Source organism: Geotrypetes seraphini, chromosome 2 (genome assembly GCF_902459505.1).
Source record: "Geotrypetes seraphini chromosome 2, aGeoSer1.1, whole genome shotgun sequence".
Taxonomy (NCBI): Eukaryota; Metazoa; Chordata; class Amphibia; order Gymnophiona; family Dermophiidae; genus Geotrypetes; species Geotrypetes seraphini.
The window spans coordinates 105,921,852-105,935,923 of record NC_047085.1 but is presented as its reverse complement, the minus strand read 5'-3'; the positions used below and the strand labels follow the sequence as shown (position 1 = coordinate 105,935,923).

At 43.5% G+C, this 14,072-nt stretch overlaps 1 protein-coding gene across 6 annotated transcripts in view; it reads right to left on the bottom strand.

The window, feature by feature from the left end:
* PDE7A (phosphodiesterase 7A) overlaps positions 1–14,072 on the bottom strand; it is a 168,307-nt gene that overhangs the window by 16,073 nt on the left and 138,162 nt on the right. The gene's annotated exons all lie outside the window — the stretch shown is intronic.

The following is a 14,072-nucleotide window of genomic DNA, read 5'->3' as shown; positions in this document are numbered from 1 at the left end:
CTTCTCATACTGACCCAAAGATAATTGAACTGATCCCTGAATTTCCATCTGTACATTATAGAGCATTTCAAGAAAACACCAAAAAATAAGCATGAAAAATATGGGCCCTAAGTACCAATTCTAACATGGCAATTGTGTGCAAAATTACTGTTATGAAATAGAGGGCAAGTCAGCATGTGTTCCCCTAATTTTAGGTGAGAGCGCTTAATGTGAAAGGATAGTGTACATAATCATGCCTAGCACAGGTGGTTGTGTGCATATGTAACAGTATTCTATAACTTACGAGCGCAACTGCAAGACGTGCCCCTTTGTAAATTCACGCTATAGCATTTTGGCACTATGGGGCTCATTTTCAAAAAAGACGTCCAAAAGACAGCATAGCACTTGGTCGTCTTACTAGTCAAATCGTCCAAGTGGGCACTCTCAAAACAGACTTTCTAGACGTCTTTCTGGTCACTTTCTCTCTATTGCATCCAAATCTTAAGGGTGTGTATTAGAGGCATGTTTTAGGTAGGCTTAGGACTTGGACATTCTGCAGGGATAATCAAACTTCAGAAAACGTCCAGGAAGCCATTTAGATCAAAAAGGTACCCAAACTGACCAAATGACCACTGGAGGGATTAAGGCATGACCCCCCCTTATATCCCCAGTAGTCACCGACCCCCTCCCACCACCCAAATGCTTTAAAGCCTGTCTTACAGATTCACCTGGCTCATATACATCTCCACAGCAGAGCAGAGGGGCACATTAAGGGTTACTGCAGTGAATGTCACATTAAAAGTCCCAGCAGATGTCACTGAAACTTGCTTATATTGTATGGTAAGCCCTTCAAACCCTAATGAACCTACATAAAGATGGCACCTACAGGCATAAGGGCTATTGTTGTGGTGTACATGTGGGTACAGTAAGATTTAGGTGGGTTTTGGAGGGATCACCATACATAACATGACCATTTATTTTTTTCCTCATAACAGGACATCTACTAATTTTCAGTCCCGCCCCCAATCTCCCCCTATCCCTGTCCCAGCTCTGCCCCCTGCTGTCTGCTCTGGTCGGACAGAAGGGCATGCGCGCATGCAGTTCAATGACATCACAAGTGATGCTATCACGTGGCATCTGAGCATGCGCAGATGCCCTTCTGCCCGAAGGTGATTTTGAGGGAGGCTTTTTGGGTTGCTCCATAGTGCAAAATATAAGACAGAAGATATAAATTCTCAAAAGGGACATATTTTGATCACTAAATTGAAAATAAAATCATTTTTCCTACCTTTGTTGTCTGGTGATTTCATGAGTCTCTGGTTGCACTTCCTTCTGACTGCATCCAATATTTCTTTCCTTCTTTCTGCCTCCTGCATGCTTGCTCTCCTCCAGACCTCATTTCCTTCCCCAACCAACATCTCTCTCTGTCCCTCTATGAGACCAACTTTTTCTTCCTCTCTCCCTGCCCCCCTTTCTTTCTCTCTCCCTGCCCCCACAAGCCACCCTGCTTCCCCTGCCCCCTTTCTTTCTGTCTTTCTTTCTCTTTCCCTGCTCCCCCTTTCTTTCTTCCTGCCCCAAGCCACCCTGCTTCCCTGACGCAGCCTGCTTCCCCTGCCTGCACGATGCAACCTGCTTCCCTTCTCTCTACTTTCCTGACGCAGCAACAGGCACGTGAAGCGACTGCATTGCACAAGCGCCGGGCCCACAGGCCTTCCCCCCCTACCCATCAAGAGAGGAAGTTCCGGGCCAGCCAATCACTGCCTGGCTGGCCCAGAAGTTCCTCTCCAACATAAGAATTGGCATGGGGGAGGGGAAGGCTTGTGGGCCTGGCGCTTGTTAAGTGCAGTCGCTGCATGTGCCTGTTGCTGCGTCTGGGAAGTAGGGAGAAGCAGGGAGAAATCCTGGACTTCGAAAATGGGACATTTCAGTGTCCCGGAACTGTTCTTGGGGACAACGGGATAGGCAACTTCAAAATGGGATATCCCGTTCAAAACGGGACATACGGTCACGTTAACCATATATTATCTGCTGTGCTCAGCTGTTTGTGAACAGTTTGTTAAGAATGCTGGTTGTTTGGACATCTGAAAGCTTGCTTTTGTGCATTTTTCAGGTGGACGTCTTTATATTCAAGAATGGTCAAAAAAGATAGACATACTAATGGCCAAAATGTCTAGATAAGTCATTAAAAAAAAAAAAAAAAATAAGATAGACATCTTGCAGTTTTGAAAATGAACATTTTCTCTACTGGATTTCTGGACATCTTTCTCAAAACGTCCAAACTCAAGACTTAGGACATCCTACTGAAAATGTCCCTCCACATTTCTAGAATAGTGTCTAAGTGCACTTACAAGTTTAACTATAAATTAGAGCCAATTAGCACCAATTAATGCCACTTAAGGGCTATCACTGGCACTTAAGGCCATTTGGCGCCTAATTTAACAAGTAAATTAGGTACACTACTGGTATTATCCTATAACTTGTACACTCAAATTTATATGCTAGTTGGCAATTTGGGTGCACACCACTTTATGGAATCCAGAGGTATAGACTCCAAAAATATGATACTGAGTGATGCCATGAACTTTAATACTTTTAAAATTAAATAGCATGAGTGTCTAAATAAAATGGCTAAAACTACCTCATTCAACAGCATATACTGTCATCTAGGTAGGGAAACACCTGAAGACCATGGTTCCTTAGAGCTGCTGCTACCAGTACCAGGCATTTGGTGAACACTCTGGGAGATGAAGCTAGGCCAAAGGGTAGCATTCTGTATTGATAATGCAGATTCCCCACCCGAAATCTGAGATATCGACGGGAGGCTGGATGAATGGGAATATGAGTATAAGCCTCCTTGAGATCCAGAGAGCATAACCAGTCGTTCTGATCTAGAAGGGGATAAAGGGACGCTAGGGACAATATGCAAAATTTTTCTTTGACTAAAAATTTGTTGAGAGCCCTGAGATCCAGAATGGGTCGCAGCTCGTCTGTCTTCTTCGGAACAAGGAAGTAACGGGAGTAAAACCTCCTGTTCTGCTGTTCCAAAGGAACTGGTTCGATGGCACGGAGACGAAGCAGAGCTTGAGTTTCCTGAAGAAGGGCGGTCTGAGATGGACTGGAAGGATACTCTCTTGGAGGAAGCTATGGTGGAACCTGAGTGAAATGAAGAGAATATCCTTCCCTGATGATTGACAGCACCCAGAGGTCGGATGTAATTATCTCCCATCGGTGATAAAATTTGATGGAGATGACCTCCAATGGGGAGAAGAGAGGACAGAGACAGAATGGTGGAGGTTATGCTCTGTTTTAAACAGTCAAAAAGGCTGCGCAGCCTTAGGTGCAGCAGAAGGTTGAGATTTCTGTTGCTTCTGATTCTGCTGTTTCTTAGGAGGCGGATGAGTGTAAGGAGCCGTTCTCGGAGCAAAACGCCTCTGGAAAATTGGAGGAGGGCGTGCAGGCTTGGCAGGAGCTGGCTTAGGCTTTGGTCTGACAACAGAAGCAAAGGATTTTTCATGTTCAAACAATTTCTTGGTGGCTGCCTCGATAGATTCATCGAAGAGGTCATTGCCTGCACAAGGAATATTAGCCAAGCTGTCCTGAAGATTAGGGTCCAAGTCAATGGTGTGAAGCCAGGCTAGGTGGCGCATTGCTACAGAACAAGCAGTCGCCCTGGCGGACAACTCAAAGGCATCATAAGAAGACTGGAGAAGATGTAATCTGAGTTGTGACAGAGTAGCTAAGACTTCTTGAAATTCGAAGTGCTTTTGTGTATCTAAATAGCTGAGAAATTTAGGAAGAAGATCAATGAAGAACTTGAAATAAGTGACAAAATGAAAATTATAATTGAGGACTTTGGAGGACATCATGGCATTTTGGTAAAGGCGACGTCCAAACTTGTCCATGGTTTTCCCTTCCCTTCCAGGTAGCATTAACTCTGGAAGGATGGGATCTTTTCAAGGAGGACTCCACAAGCAGGGACTGATGAGACAACTGTGAAGGATGGGATCTTTTCAAGGAGGACTCCACAAGCAGGGACTGATGAGACAACTGTGAATTCTCAAAACCTTTGCAATGTAGAGTTTTATACCTGGAGTCCAACTTGCCTGGAACAGCAGGAATTGCATAAGGAGTCTCCAGGCATTGTGTAAAAGTCTGAGACAAAAGCTTATGAAGGGGAAGCTTAAGTGACTCTGCAGGAGGTTGAGGAAGATGCATGACCTCGAGGTACTCCTTAGAGTATTTAGAACCAGCATCTAACTGACGGTCCAAGTCAGCAGCTATCTGACAAAGAAAAGAAGAGAAAGATAGCTGATCTGCTAATGCCTTACATCGAGAGAGACTCGAGGACCTTGAGGCAGCCTGGGTCAAAGATGAAGCTTCGGCAGGAAAATAATTATCAAAAAGAATAAGGAGACTTGGACGAAGCAATAGAAGCCGCTGAGTCCTCGAGGTCTGGAAGTGGAGTCCTTGATTGAGGAGTCAGAGGTCTAGTAGAGCTGGAAGGTGTAGATCGAGGCTTAGTTGAAGAAGGATGCTCCTTAGAAGAAGAGCTATGCTTGCAGGTATGCCTCGAGGTAGGTCTTGATCGACGACGAGAGTGGTGTCTGGAAGCAGGTCTCGAGGATCGAGGAGACTTGGCTTCGGAGATGGAAGCTGACGTTGCCAAAGAATGGATGGGGCTAGAAGCTGTAGATCGAAGCTCGGGAGGCTTGGTGTAGGAATCTCGAGGCACTCCCAAAGACTCTGCTCCTTGTATGGAGTGTGAGGATTCCTGTCGAGGCACTTGCAAAGAATCTACTCCTTGCTTAGAGTGCATAGATGCCAGACCAGACATTCGCAAAGACTCTACTCCCTGCATAGAGTGTGAAGGCTCAGCCCGAGGTATAGGAAGAGGCTCGACCTCGCGGGAGTCTGCACAATGCCCAGGCTGGATTAGAGTAGCTAGCTTCGGTCCTATTTTGGTTAGGAACTGAATAAATTGCTGCTCTAACATGGTCTGGAAGGAAGCCGGCAAGGATGGATCCGCGTCTGAAACTGGACCACCTGCTACGGCTGGAGGTTCCAAAGAAGCAGTGGAAATGTGCTTCGATTTGGAAGTCTTAGCAGGCTTGAGGACCACCGCTGGAACTTTCTGCTGAGCTATCTAACCTGAGGAACCAGGGGAAGATACAGCAGGTGTACTTGAAGCAAGAACCGCCACAAACGAGGAAGGTTTGATGATGCTCGAGGTCGGAGTCGTGGAGGCAGGAGGACCCTTGGTAGAGGGTGGACCTGAGGCCGCTTTCGAAGGCGAGGGAGTGACTGAAGAGTCCATCCCAAAAAGCTTCTCCACTAAAATTTGATGTTTACGGGCACGAGGCTGAAGAGTAGCACAGCGCTCGCAAGACTTTGGTTGATGGCCCGGCCCGAGGCAGTTGAGGCACCGACGTTGTGGGTCCGTGAGGGAAATCGCATGCTGGCACTGGCTACACTTCTTGAAAGCCGTTGCTGGCTGGGACATAGGAGGAAAAATAGCCACCACAAAGTCAAAGCCCCTGGGCTGCGGCCGAGCGGCCTGCCCCTCCAGTCGACCGGAAGAAAATAAAATATTTTTTTTAACTAGAAATAAAAGAAAACAGAAATTTGTGAAGAAAAAAACACAAACCGCGGTGGGAGAAGGCACAAAGTAACAAAGTTGAACGCAGAGAGTCAAACATGGACTTCTCGGCTACGCGGAAAACTGATGAGACTCGCCCTGCGCTGGGCGGGAAGGCACTCGCGCATGCGCGGTGCGGCTGTCTCGAAACTTCTAAGTTTCTACAAGCAAGTCTGCTTGCGAGGCTTCCACATCCGGGCTCCGTCGGTGACATTACCCATATGTGAGAATAGGCTGCCTGCTTGTCCTAGGATAAATGTTGGATATGGCCGTGGAAGAAAAGATATAGAGATAAAAGATGAATAGTGAGCATGGAAGAAGAAAACCTCTAATGGGCAATAGACCCTGGTGAGCAATTAACAGAAGACAAACAGAAACTATAGCCTGGGACCAATGCCTAAATTACACTTTCACACAGACAGTACAAGGTACGGAGAAAGCTATTGCACAAGCCAGAAACTGTGGACCCAGGGAAGGAAAAAAGCCTCAGAAATAAAGTCTACCACCCACAGTGGTGGTTCAAGGCGTTCAGGCAATAACCTCATTGACATTAAAAAAAACCTCCCCTGGAGTGCAGAAAAAGCTCTGTGCGGTACAATAAAAGCTTAATATAAACAAGACAGATGAAAAAAATTTCAACTTATCTCAAACTGATGATTGGTACACCAACAGTGGCCAGCATTTCACAATTCTGTTGCCTCAGGAAAGTGGGTAGGAGAGAGAGTGGAACAGACGCTGAAGGAACATGGGGAGAGGAGCGAGTGGAACAGACGTTGAAGGAAAGTGGGAAGGGGAGAGGGTGGAACAGATGCTGAAGGAAAGTGGGGAGGGGAGAGAGTGGAACAGACTCTGAATGGAACTGATGGAAGGAGGGGATAAAGAAAAAAAAGGGCAAATTCTGGATTGGGGAGACAGATACCAGATCTGAGGGGAGGAAAGGAGAGATGCTAAAAACTATCTGGGGGAGGGAAGGGAAGATAGAAGGAAAGAATACAGAGATGCCAGACTATGGGGAGAGCAGAGGGAAAACAATGGGTGTCAGACCAATGGGGGGAGGGGGGAGGGAAAGATGGAAGGGAGAGGAACAGTAACTGAGCAGATGTCATATGGAAGAGGTAGCGAGAAGGCAGACAGTGGATGGAAGGAATAGAATGACGAGAAGATGAGTAAAGCAGAAACCAGACAACAAACGTAGAAAAAAATATTCTATTTCTTTTCTTTTGGATAAAGTAGTATATTAGCTGTATTGATAAACATTTATAAACAAAGCCCTGCCAAATTTTTTCCCCGGGTCATTCTCTTGTGTGGAACCATCTTAATGTGCAGGGAGGCGCGTTCTTCAAGTCCCATTTAAAAAGTATGCTTCATCCTGTTTGAAGCTTTTTTGAACTCACGATGGGAGGTTTTTATTAAATATTTCTGTATTCTCATAATAACATAAGAATAGCCTTACTAGGTCAGACGAATGGTCCATCAAGCCCAGTAGCCCATTCTCATTGTGGCCAATCCAGGTCCCTAGTATCTGGCCAAAACCCAAAGTGTAGCAATATTCCATGCTACCAATACAGGGCAATCAGATTGGTCACACCCTGAGACATCAGAATTGTGAAACGCTGGCCATTGGTGTACTGATTGTCAGTTGTAGAGAAGTCCCACCTCCAGTCTGGAAGCCCCTATGCTGCTTTGGAGGAGAGAGGTCAGAAAGTCAAGTCACATGCAGGATACTCCAAACACACCAAACAACTGGAACTCTCAAGAGTTTGGATGTGTGGTGGTAAGATTCAATCCCCAACACAGCTTGGAGAAATGGCAATTTCACTGTTGGGTGCTAGTAGCTGCAGTGCTTCGGGTGTGCAAGATGAGGCTTTGAATTGATCCAGGAGACCTGGAGGCCATATACCTGCAGCTAAGTTTGATGTTTCTTACTTTTTTCCACATGCCTTGGAAGTCCATAGAACTTGTATAAGGATAGACTCTGCACATGCTGTTGCTAGCGTGCTTTTGTTTCAATGAAGGAGGTTAACTATTTGACTGCTATAGAGCCTAACTATTCTTTGCAAACGTACCATTGGAAGAGATATTATGGTTTGGAAACATCAATTAGAAGTGGAGTTTTTTACCTATGAGGTTTTTCTCCATTTCACTTTAATTGTCCTATTACTGATTAGGTGTGGTGGTATGTGTGTTGTTTAATAGGCCTTGTCGTCATAGGGTGGCCCCTTCAGTTCCCATATAGGGCATATTATTTGTTGGTTTGTGTGATTTCAATTATTCTAACATTGATTGGTTAAAATCTTACATCAGATAGTGCTAGGGAGGTAAAATTCCTAGACATCATAAATGACTGCTTCTTGGAGCAACTGGTCCAGGAACTGACAAAAGGAGGAACTATTTTAGATTTGGTCCTTAGTGGAATGCAAGGCATAGTACAGGAGTTAACTGTGTTCGGTCTGCTGAGAAACAGTAATCATAACATGATCAAATTTTAATTGATACCTAGAGTAGAGAATGACACGGCGACTGTTACCCACGGGTAGCCTGCAGGAATGTTGGGGGGGGGGGGAAGAGACTTGTTGCCGTGGGTACAGGGACAAGGCCATTCACTGCCCCATGGAGCGGTGAATGGCCTTGTCCCGTAGTAAAGTATCTGCCGCGAGTTGCCTCCCTTTCCCACTCTTCCTGGTCAGCAGCCTTCTTCGCGATCACTTGTCCAGCAGCCCCCTCTCGCGATCACAGGTGCAGCAGCAGCCCCCCTCGTGAGTCCAGCAGCCCTCTCCCTCCCTATCGCTGGTCCAACAGTCCTCCACCCTCCCTTCCTCTCGATGGCAGGCAACAAAAAACAAAACAACAACAAACCTGCGACTCTCCTGGGTCAGCCCCTTCACGCCTCCCGGGGGAGGCCTACCAGCCTGTTAGAAGCTTCCTGCATACAGGGATGCTCCTACCAGAACCTTCTTGCCATCAAGACCCTCCTTTCAATGTAATTTCCGGCAAGAGGTTTGTCTAAGGTCAAATGGTAGCTTGTTCAGCAAATAGAGCCCTATACAGAAACTATCATCTTACGGTCTTTCCCCTCTTAAAATTATTTCCAAAAGAGTTTCCTCTAGACTTAGTTCTCCTTTAGCTCTTATGAGAATGTAGTCTCTTAATTGCCTGTACTGAAAGATCTTGTGCAAGGAGAGACCATAATCCTCGTGCAATTCAGCAAATGATAGCATGGCTCCATCTTCCCACACCTGATCAAGAGCAACAATATGGGCCCTTGCTGTTACCAGGGTTCATGCAACCTGGCAAAAAACCAGGAACATGGTCATCTCTAGAAGAAAATAGTGTCTCTTCGAGAAAAAAAATTGTTGATGCAATTTATATCAGATCTATAAAAGGAACCCCATTCCTAAGGAGCTACCTTAGCTATTTTTAACAGTTATATTTCTGGGACCCAGTCCAGTGCCTGAAAAGGCACTGCTTACATCTAAGAAGAGTAGGACATCCACTCAGATAATATACGAAGATGAGCTGCATGAAAATTAAGTTTAAAGTTGGGGGACCCCTACACCACCTCATAGTTTAGGTTGATATAAAACAGATCATCTGACCCCAGGAGGGCATCTCCTCTAAATGTAGGCAAAAGCCTGTTTGCGAAGTCTGAGAAAAACACAACCAGGGATCGGCAGCAGGAGTGCATAAAAAAAAGATATACGGTAACAACTTGGGGAGAATCGTTATTTTAGGAACCTGGCCAAACCAAGACAAAGACTCTCTCATCGCTCTAAATCTTCAAATATTCATTCAGACCCGGGGGGGAGGTAGGGGTGGGGGATTAGTGGTGTATAAACCCTCTATAGTATGGTAAGATTGACTCAAATAGCAGATCTGGTGGTGGTTCCTAGTGAAAGGGAATATGTTGTAATGACTGTGCCTAAATGCAGAAGTAATCATGAGGAAGCTGGAATTAGATGATTCAAGTGTTGGAGTAAAAATAGGCAGAAGAACCATCAGCAATCTCAGATACGCAGATGATAGTATCCTGCTGGCAGAGAGTGAGAAAGACCTCAAGAAGTTGATCCTGAACCTGAAAGAAAAGTGAGAAGATGTGACTTTAAATGAACATTAAGACGACCAAAATCATGACTACTACCGACAATAAAGTCCACATAAAGATCAACAATGAAGAAATAGAAGTGGTTGACAGCTTCATTTTCCTTGGGTTCCTCACTGATCACAGTGGCGGTTTGGTAGTAGAGATCAAGCATCAATTAGCACTGAGGTGTGCAGCCATGGTGAGTATGGACCAAATATGGAAGTGCAAGGATGTCAGGGCGTGGCTTGGAAGCGCATTAAACGGTCAAGTGAAAGACGAGCTCCGTGCTGACAGGCTTATTAAAGTAAAAATAAGCTATTAAGAATAATTTTTCTTTACTTAAAAGGGTGATACTGATTGTATTATGGCCTCGGGAAAGCAAATAAAAATGGATGTGGCTGGGACTGGATCAGGAAGTATAAAACGATCTAAGCCTGAACCGGCAACTCCTTCAAAGGTCCCGCTGCCAAAGGAAGATAACATAGATATTTTAAATGAACTTCGGCATATAAAACAAATAATTTCTGACAATGCAAAAAAACTGCAGGAGGTCAAAGAAGAAGTTGCAAACCTTACACAACGAATGCAGCTGGTAGATATTAAAATAGAACAGTTGGAAAAACGGACAGAATTAACTGAAACTGAAGTGTCTCACTGTAAGCAAGATCGTAAGAAAATTGAAATGTTATCAAGAGACCTTGAAGATAGTATGAATCATGAGAGGAGGAGTAACCTTACAATAACTGGGTTACCTGAAGGAGTAAAAAAAAAAAACAAACAAACGATCCAACCTCCTTTTTAGAAAACTTTCTTCTAAAAGTTTTACCTCTCAAAACAAAATTTCCGCTGGAATTTAAGAGGGCACACAGGATCCTTACGAGAAGAACCAGCAAACAAACAGGCACCAGCAAGTTATGGAGATCTTCCGTTTGGTGAAAGAAAACAAAAATTTAAGATGTCAAGATGCTAGGATTCATATCGTGCCTGATTTTGCAAGGGCTACAGCATTCAAAAGGAAAAACTACTGGAATTGTGCTCACAACTTAGAAATCCTGGGGCTAAATATGGCTTGGTATATCCCGCAATAATGCGGGTTACATACGTGAATAAAACTTTGAATTTTGATGATCCTGCAAAATTGCTGGAATTTTTAGATCAATGTGATCAGCAGATGACTTCTTAAGAGAAAGGAATTTATTTTAAGATTGCGGCTGTGAATGGAGAGTGATTTGTTTTATATTTATATGAATCTATTGAAAATAATATCTTTTACAAATTTTAAAGTTTTCCATGTAAAAGTGACTTTGGAAGGTGTATTTTAGAATGTTTGGAACTTTTGAATTAACTTGACTGGGGCTCAAGGGTCTCTCATACGAAGAGAGACTGAACAAATTGCAGCTCTACACTCTCGAGGAACGTAGGGAGAGGGGAGACATGATCGAAACATTTAAGTACCTCACGGGACGTGTCAAAGTGGAAGATGATATTTTCTTTCTCAAGGGACCCTCGGCCACAAGAGGGCACCCGCTCAAACTCAGGGGCGGAAAATTTCATGGCGACACCAGAAAGTATTTCTTCACAGAGAGAGTGGTTGATCATTGGAACAAGCTTCCAGTGCAGGTGATCGAGGCAGACAGCGTGCCAGACTTTAAGAATAAATGGGAAAACCCATGTGGGATCCCTACAAGGGTCAAGATAAGGAAATTGGGTCATTAGGGCATAGACAGGGGGTGGGTAAGCAGAGTGGGCAGACTTGATGGGCTGTAGCCCTTTTCTGCCGTCATCTTCTATGCTTCTATGACTTTGACATGTGATACAAGTAACTGGATATTCAAACTGCTTCATACTCAGGAAAAGATCTTAAAGCATAAAATCAATGTAACACCTAATGTATTTTATCAAAAACATTTTAATTAGGTATTATTTGCTACAGTGTCTCCATTCGATAACAACATTACATAAATGGAATGAAAATGGATGAAACTGATCTATTGAGCAGTATTTCTCATTAGAAATCTCCATCCGAAGATTCCTAAACTATTTCCTGCCGCTGATTAAACATAGGAAGTCTGGCAATATAGTCATTTTCTACAAGCCGTGTACTATGTAAACAAGTTGGTATTTAAAGAAGTCTGCGTAGAGGGAGCAAAAAACTAAATCTAATGCCTTGTCTCATCATGCCTTCCTGAATGCCCAGGACCTCGGTGATAGACTATTGAAGAGCTAACAATTCTCAGGTTACCACGAAATCTTTGATGATTATGAGAATCTACCAATGAGCTATGGGTCATTCCATAAGCTGATACACTAGGTTTAGTCAGTTATTGAATCCGAAATGAATAGGATCTGCCCTCCCATGTACTTACTATACTAAAGACTCTTCTCAGATAGTTGAAATACAAGAAGTCTGATAAGATCGTCATTTTAAGTCTGCAGGAGGTCTTCAAGTTGTTCCCTACAAAGCTGTATACTATGTGAACAAGTTGGCATTTAAAAGAGTCTGTTAGAATCTATGTTTTGAATTGCTTCACTTTTGAGTTTGCATCAGCTTATTAGAATGCGGGCGAGAGTATGTTAATTTCTTATAGATTCACATCGTACAGACTAAGAAGACTTTAAATTGCATGAAATGGACTCGGAGTTCAGAATTAATTTCTTATCAAGACAAGAAACTCAGACAGATGATCTTTTGGATTCAGCTCAAGATACAGAGGATTAACAACAGTGAACATTTGACTGCTTCCTCAGGCGGGATTTATCTTCTTGGTCATGAAAAGGGGGTTTAGCGAGGATAGAGCGTACATGGATAAAATTGTAATTGGTTCCAGAACTCAAAATTTCTCTTTTTCACATTCTCTTACTTTAAGTTTAAAATGCAACTTGGCACAAATATGTGTATCATGGGAAAGGTTCATGTTTAGGTCCTATTCAGCACAGTCATCAATGGAGTGGAGAAATTTTCATATATGCGTTAAGAATTATTTTTGAAGAATATATCTTTATTTATTATATGTCAAAATCTATTTATATGAGATAGTTTAGAGGACTGAATAATTCATTATAGGGTTATCAAATTTATGAAATATGATTTTTCCTAAGATAATAAGCATAAGTAATGATTGAATTGGTAGAGGTAAATGAATGCATGATAGCTTAATTAATTAATTTATTATTAATTATATATAGACGTTTGTGGAAGGATTTAATTGGGCATTATTAAATTATAGGATGGGTAAGTTGGATGTGTAGTCCTTATTAACTAAATGATTTAATAGGTAAATTATTAATTCTGTGGGAATTCATTATTTAGGAAGTAAACTAGGTAAGTTGGGGGAGGGTACATACACACATTCCAGAGCAACAAGGATCCACCCTGGGGAAGCAAGTAGCACCCACACTTCTGAGCCTAGGGTAAGTACCCATAGTATACACAAAAAAATAGGAGCCACACTAAAAGGGACAGGCATCTCTTCACAGGTTTGGAGGGCTATGTATGTTAACGCATACAGCTTGGGCAACAAAATCCTGGAACTAGAAACAGAGATAAGGAATGCTGACCTTGACGTAGTAGCGATATCCGAGACCTGGTTCACAGACTCACATGGGTGGGATATGGTTATACCAGGCTACAATCTACTTCGTCGAGACAGAGAGGGCAAGATAGGAGGGGGGGTAGCACTATACACTAAGGATAATATAAAAACTATCAGAATCACAGAGGTTAGATACACAGGGGAATCACTTTGGGTAAACCTGGCCAGAGGGAATGAAAAATGCCTTTACCTGGGTGTGGTATACAGACCCCCAAGACAACAGGAAGAAAAAGACAAGGAATTGATTGAAGACATAGAGAACATCACTTTGCGTGGTGACACAGTACTGTTAGGGGACTTCAATATGCCAGATGCAGATTGGAACACACTCTCCGCGACTACGAGTGGTAGCAGAAGAATATTAACCTCCATTAAGGGTGCACAACTCAAACAAATGGTATTAGAGCCCACAAGGGAACAGACAATATTGGACCTGGTACTAACCAATGGAGACAGTGTCTCAGAGGTATCAGTAGGAGACACGTTGGCCTCCAGTGACCACAACATGGTATGGCTCAACCTCAGGAAAGGCTTCTCTAAATCAAACACAGCAACGAGGGTCCTCAACTTTAGGGGCGCAGACTTCGACCACATGAGAGACTTTGTCCATCAAGAGCTGCAAAACCATGCAGAAACTGACAATCCGGAAACTATGTGGTCAAATCTGAAATCCATCCTGAACGAAGCAACTAATCGCTACATTAATACAGTAAGCAAACGCTGGAGAAACAAAAGGCCACAATGGTTCAGCAAGGAAATTTCGGACCTCATTAAAAAGAAAAAA